This window comes from Pteropus medius, unplaced genomic scaffold, assembly GCF_902729225.1.
Source record: "Pteropus medius unplaced genomic scaffold, Ma_sr-lr_union100, whole genome shotgun sequence".
Taxonomy (NCBI): domain Eukaryota; kingdom Metazoa; phylum Chordata; class Mammalia; order Chiroptera; family Pteropodidae; genus Pteropus; species Pteropus medius.
In genome coordinates, this window is record NW_024355205.1 from 38,388,421 (window position 1) to 38,394,700 (window position 6,280).

Here is a 6,280-nt window from a genome sequence, read left to right on the forward strand (position 1 = left end):
AGCCATCCCTATGGGCAAGCATCTCCCCTCCCCACTGCAGTACCCTCCTTCTGCTCTCCAGGCGAAAGTTGGCTTTTGTGTGTTTTGTTTTAATAACCTAAACAATTGGCACAGCCTGCATCAGCCCATGGGCAGTGGGCCAAGGGTCACACTCTCCACGAGGCTGGGCTGCCGGCCGTCATGTGCAAGCGGGGGCGGGCTGAGCGGGGGCAGGAGGCTTGCGAAGTTGTCCCAGAGGTGGAAGGACCCCTCCGACCCCATCCTGTGCCCAGCTAGTGTCCCAACAGGGACAGGACAGGCCAGGCCCCGCCCCTCTCCGCAGGCTGGGGGCGCTGGCTCGACCCCCGAGCCCCGCAGAGGGGTGTTTCGTCTGCTCCTTCTCGCTGAGCAAGGCCCAGCGCAACCAGCAGTTTCTTTTCCTGCCCGCGCCCCACCAACCCGCGGGGGCAGCTCCCCAAAGCCAGCGTTCCTCATGTTCGGACCTGCCCTCTGGTTTATAGGACGTAAATATTTGCTCTTCCATTAAGAAAATAATCAGAAGTCACCGTTTAAGTGGCGTGTACACACGGGTGCCCTCCAAGAGCAAACGCTGCTCCTCCTGCTCGGTGGACGGGGCTCCGGGGAGCGACGGCCCCGCCCTCTGCCCCCACCTGGTTCCGGAAGCCGGGGCGCCTGGGGAGGGAGGGCTGCAGGGGCTCCTGGCCTGCGGCCGAGTAAGGAGAGGGCGAACCCCTCGCCCCTCTCCCCCAGTGGTCAGTCACCGTCCTGGCCTTGGAGCTGGGTGGGGCTGAGCTGGGAGACGGCGGAGCGAGAAGCCCGGAGAATGTCCCGGGTGGCCAGCGAGGGGCAGGGAGTGAATAGTCACCGCCTGGGGGCCCCTGGGGAGGTGTTTGTCCAAGGACACACTGAAGGACACCGTCTGTGAGTCCAGACTCCCAGGCAGACAGCCTCGGGGGAGGGCGAGGGCACACTGGCCATCAGCTGCCGCCCACACCTTCTGGTGGCATTTGCTTCCTGGCTTGCTGTGGGTGGGGTCCCCACAGGAACAACAGTGACACTTGGCTCTGTCCTCGACACTCTGACGTCAGGACTCTGCGGTCTGGGCCAAGACAGACACCGAGCGCACATTCCTGGGCTGAGATCTGCTCGCCCTTGGTCCCGAGGCTGCAAGACCACAGCGAGTGGGTCGGAAGGCTGTCTCCCCTGCAGGTCCCGAATCCCTCAGGGGGTGGCAACAGCATTGTCCCCTCTGTCCGTCTTCGGTGGAAAGTGGAGTCCACAGAACCCTGGAACCTTACGACAGACAGGCAGGAGCAGCAGGGCTGAGGCCTCGGTGGCCCGAGCCAGGACGTTGTAGCGGGCACCGCAGATCGTGGGACCCCTCCCCCACCCCGGCCATCTCCCTCCAGGCCTGTGGCACCCCCAGCCCAGGTTTCACGGCCGGGACCACGGACCCTCCAGGTCCCACATCGACAAAACACGTGACCCCAGGTACCCCGGACTTCTCCCAAGTGACGCGTCAGAGAAGCGGACTTCCTGTCCCCCTTGGGCACCAAGCTGCTCACGTTCCCCACCCGGCTGGAGCTCCTGGAGAAGAGGGGCGAGGCCCTATTCCCCCCCGCCCCCCGTGAAGAAAGCAAGAGGGTTCCCTCGTTTCTTCTAGGGAACTTGGTGGAGCGGACGCCTTGCTGTCGGGCCGACTGCGGGAAACTGCGAGGGACACGCAGGGTCGGGCGTCTCCCCCAGCCCGCAGGCGCCGGCCCCCGCCCGACCTCACGAGGCTGACCGCCTGCTAGGCTGGTGGCCGACGAGGCCGCCGGCACCGAGGGGACCCGTGCAATGAGAAGAGACCTCACGGTAAGCAGAGCCACCAGACCCTTCGCAGGGAGCGGGGGTCGGACGCACCGTCTGCTTGTTTCATGTACCGATTTTCTTGCATTTCGGAAAAAATGCAGAGCCTCGGAACTGTGGTTGCCGGGACTTTGTCGCTGACGGCTGAGGCTGGCTGAGTGGCGATGCTGGCTGCAGCTGACAGGATGCAAGCACCGGGCAGCTCTCGGCCCTGGCCAGACCCCGCCGAGGACCGTGCCAGGCGGGGCGCGGGCGGCCCCGCTCCGGGCCCCGCGAGGAGCGCTCCGTGGGATTCCCGCGCGGCGCGACGCCTCTGTCTTATTATTTTTTCAGCCATCTAAACACGGTCAAGCCGTTCTCAGAGGGCGGGCGGGACACGAGCAGGCGGTTTGGGCTGTGGCCAGAGACTTCGACTCCATCTCACGCTTCCATTGCAGATGGGGTGACAGACGCAGAGGCGGGAAGGGACCTGCGGAAGCGCACGTGGTGGCCGGAGGAAGCAGGGCGTGGACGGGGGTTGGTTGCTGTCGCCCCGTGTAACGTCCCTGACCCCCCCAGCATCTTGTCCCGTTGGGGCAGGACCCAGGCCACGTGGGCCCAGGGTGTGTATACAACCCGCCTGCTCGGCTAATGTGCTGGCCCAGGAGTGGGCGGCCAGGGCCCAGGCAGGGCCCTCCGCAGAGGCAGGAAAAAGGGGTGTCCCTTCTTCTTGTTTCCCTGGGGCCTCTGAGCGGGACCACCACACAGGCTTGGGGTGCTGTGGCACCCCCTTTCCCAGGCCCGGAAGGAGGAGAGAAAAAGGCTCCAGCAGAAGTGGGGTGGCATGGGAGGGGCAGGGAGGCGGCGAGACCACCTGCCCAGGACGCCCGCGAAGCTCCCTGTTTATTTTGAGCTGGGATTTTGTTGTCTGCAACCTGCCACACGCGGGTGTTCCGCATCTTACGTCCCTGAGTACTCCCTGGGGTGCGGGGGCCGCAGGCGGGACGCGGCGGGAGCTCACAGTGACGCAGCTCCACGCAACTCAGGGCGGGGTCGCCTGTGCCCGGCGTGTCGGGGACCATGAGGAGCAATGTGCCATGCGCACCAGCCCCGGTCAGGAGCGTCTCCACGCGCGCCCGAAGCCCCTCCCGACAGCTGTGGTTCACGGCCCTCGACCCACCTGCCCAAGCCACACGCGGCTGCCCGGTGCCGTGTCAACACGGGCCCGCGGAGCTGGCGGCGGCTGGAATAGTCCAAAGGCCCAGGAGGCCGACAGGGGCCGTGGTGCGGGATGACGTCCCCAAACGTTCTGCGACAGGAGGCTGGTTCAACCCTTAGTGTTTGCCCTGCCGAAGGCCACTTCAAACCGAGTCTCCGCGCAGCCACCGCCCGCTGAGAGCCACCGGTTGATCTTACAAGGGTCTGAAACATCTTTTGGCAGGAGCGCAGTTGGCAGACACAAATAAAAGCCTGGCTTCTTAGACAGAAGCGTCCCTTCTCTAAGGCAGAGCGTTTCATCGTCATTGTCACTAAAGGGAGCCAGGCCAAAGGCCTGAGGGGGAAGCTGCCCGGCACCTTCGGGGCGAGGCCCGGACACCACGGCCTCTTCTGACCTGTGCTGCCCGGGGCCCAGAGGCCGGGAGCTCTGAGGCTCTGTTCCGCCTGCAGGGGGTCAGGGGGAGACGGGCCGGCGGGGTCGGGACCTGGCCGTGCCTGTCTGGTGGAGGGGACCCAGTGGCCGTGATGGACGCAGACATGGTGTGCACATGCAGGAGGGGTCAAAGGGTGACCTCCCTGATGCTGCCCAGCACAGCCGACTCACTCCACCCTCCTGGGGACACTCCACCGTTGTAGAGTGTGAGCCACGTGACCCCTGCTGGCACACTCACGGCAATGGGCACGTGAGCACAGGGCGAGCCCCAATGGACAGACCCCAGGGGCTGCCGAGCCTGCTTGTGCGGAGGGCTACCAGCCTGTCCCGGGTCGTCCCCGGGGGCCTCAGAGCAGAGGGGCCTTCGGATCCTTGCTTCTCGCAAGTCTACGTTCAAATTCCCAGTGACACGGTCTTCATGACCCGCATGAACATGTGCACATGCGGACGGCAAAGGATTGGCAAAGTGCGAGTGGCTGTAATTCCCGGACAAGGTCCCACACGGGGTGACTGCGATTTTAAACATCTGAACAAATCTTAATACAGGTTTGGATTCTCTGGTACTTCGAGTGACTCTCCAAGGCCACGGCTGAACCCAGGTGTGTTCTGGACACAGGACGTACCTGGGCGGCCTCAGGATGTAATTACGGCGTGTGTCTCTAAGCTCTGAGCTGTCTTCTCTCCCCTTCCCGCTCTTCCCCTCCCCCCTCTGCCGGGCTGTGGAGCCCACTGAAGCAGTGTGTCTGAGACCTTCGGGACGCCCACCGAGGCCAGGCTCGGAGGCAGGGGGCCCCGGTGGCTCAGGGTCCTGAGGGGAGAATCAGAGTATTGGGAGTAGCTGACCTGTCATTCCCGTTGGTCCAGCGCGGAGAGGACACAGGACTTTTAATGCTGAAATGAGGGCAGCCTCAGGCAAACCAAGACGGCTGGTCACCCGAGCCGGGAGTGGGACCGTAGGAAAGTCACCATGCGGCTTCGCCTCTGAGACTCTGCTGGCGCCAGCGGCCCCAGGGCCTCTAACGCACTGCCTCAGAGCCAACGGCACCGCCGGACCTGCCCCGGCCGACGGCGTAGCCAGACGGAGGTGGCTGCCAGCCCACGCCGTGCCCTGCGTGTGGCCGTCACCCCTACCGTCCTCCACATTCCTGGGGCCAGGGCGCTGCAAACTCAGCCCCCAGCGCTGGCGCCTACAGCTGCTCGGTTGGCCTGGCCCACGGGAGAGCCAGCAAGGGCGTGGCGGAGGCTTCGAGTTTGCTTCGGCGGCCACCGGGGTCTCGCCCCCCACACTGCTCAAGATGGCTCATCATCAGCAGACCCAGGACCACCGGTGGCTCAGCTCGAACAGGTGGCGGCACAGGCTCAGGGGACCGGGAGCAGCCCCTGACCCTGGGAGGGCCCCTCCAGCTTCCCTCACTTCCAAGCCCGCCTCCCTCACTGCCCCCTCCCCCAGCACCCCAGCAGCCAGGTCCTGGTGCTACACCCCCGTGTTGGAAGGCCTGCGCCCTGGCTGCCAAGTGTGCTGCCGCTCGCTGGTGCAGCCACGAGCCACCGAGCGAGGGAGTGCCCAGGCCAGGCGATGCCATGTCCACAGGGCCATGCCGCGTGATGCCAGCTCCTCCTGCAAACTCAGACTCGAGCGCCACGGCCCACACTGCCACCCGTGGGCCTCCGCCCCACAGATCCCCGGGCCCGCGGGAGCGGCGGCCTATTCCCGAGGGATGCGTTATACTATCGATTTTATCAGCAAGCTCCCGGACTCAATCCGAATGTCACTATTGTTACGAACCACTTGGCCGTAGAGAAGGGGTTCTGACATGTGGTGTCACCGAAGACATTAAAGTGCCAGGGAGCATGCCGCGTGCCACCATCTCCAAATAAAGGGCATAAGACGATGCAGGAGCCTGTCCGCATGGGACCCCCCCTGCCCCCGGCCATGCCCTTGTCTCTGGGAGGGGACAGGAGGAGGAGGAGGGAGACCTCCTGAGCATGCGCCCTGCGGCACACTAGAACTTCGGTATGTGCCGCTACACAAACACACAGAAAAACGCACTGTTTGTTCAAAGAAGGAAACTCGAGTAAAACGACTTTAGAAGAGGTGGAGGCCCAGACGTTCGCGTGGGGCTGGCGCCTGCCCACTCATGTGGCCGTAATGAGTAGGTGCTGTAGGAGCGGATGTGCCCGATGACAGGCTGCAGGGCTGCCCTGCAGAGCTGGCCGCCGCCACCCGCTTCAAAGCCGCCCGCGGCAGTGAGGGACGCTGGCGATCGGCCTCCTCCTGCGTGTTTGTGCCACCCCACCCCCAGCCAGCCGGAGGAGGCTGGCAGGAGCGCCTCAGAGCAGGGCGAAGGAAACACTGCGGTCCCAGGCCCCATGGGGACAGGCCACACAGCAGCCGGGAAGCTGTCTTGCCAATGCCACCGGTTACCAGCAGGGAGGTCAGAGCTGCCGAGGCGTTGAGTGGACGTGGAGCTGGAGGAGATGAAGGACTGGCTGCCATGAGCTCCAGGGTGAGGTTCGCAGCCGGCAGACTGACCACCACACCTTGAAAAAATATGACGTTTTCTGTTTTTCATTTCAAAAGTATGTGCATCTTGATAGTGGATTATCTGCCGGAATCTGGTTTTGATGTCTCTTTGTTGAAACTTTAGGTTGAACCTTGTTGAGGGCGAGGCACGGAAGTCCCTCCGAGGCTTCTCGCTGTGGTCCCGACCCACCTGCTCTCTGCTCAGAGGCCTTCCCAGTCCTTCCCACCAGCTCGATGCCCTCTGCCCCCGGGGGCACTGCAGCAGGGCAGGAAGG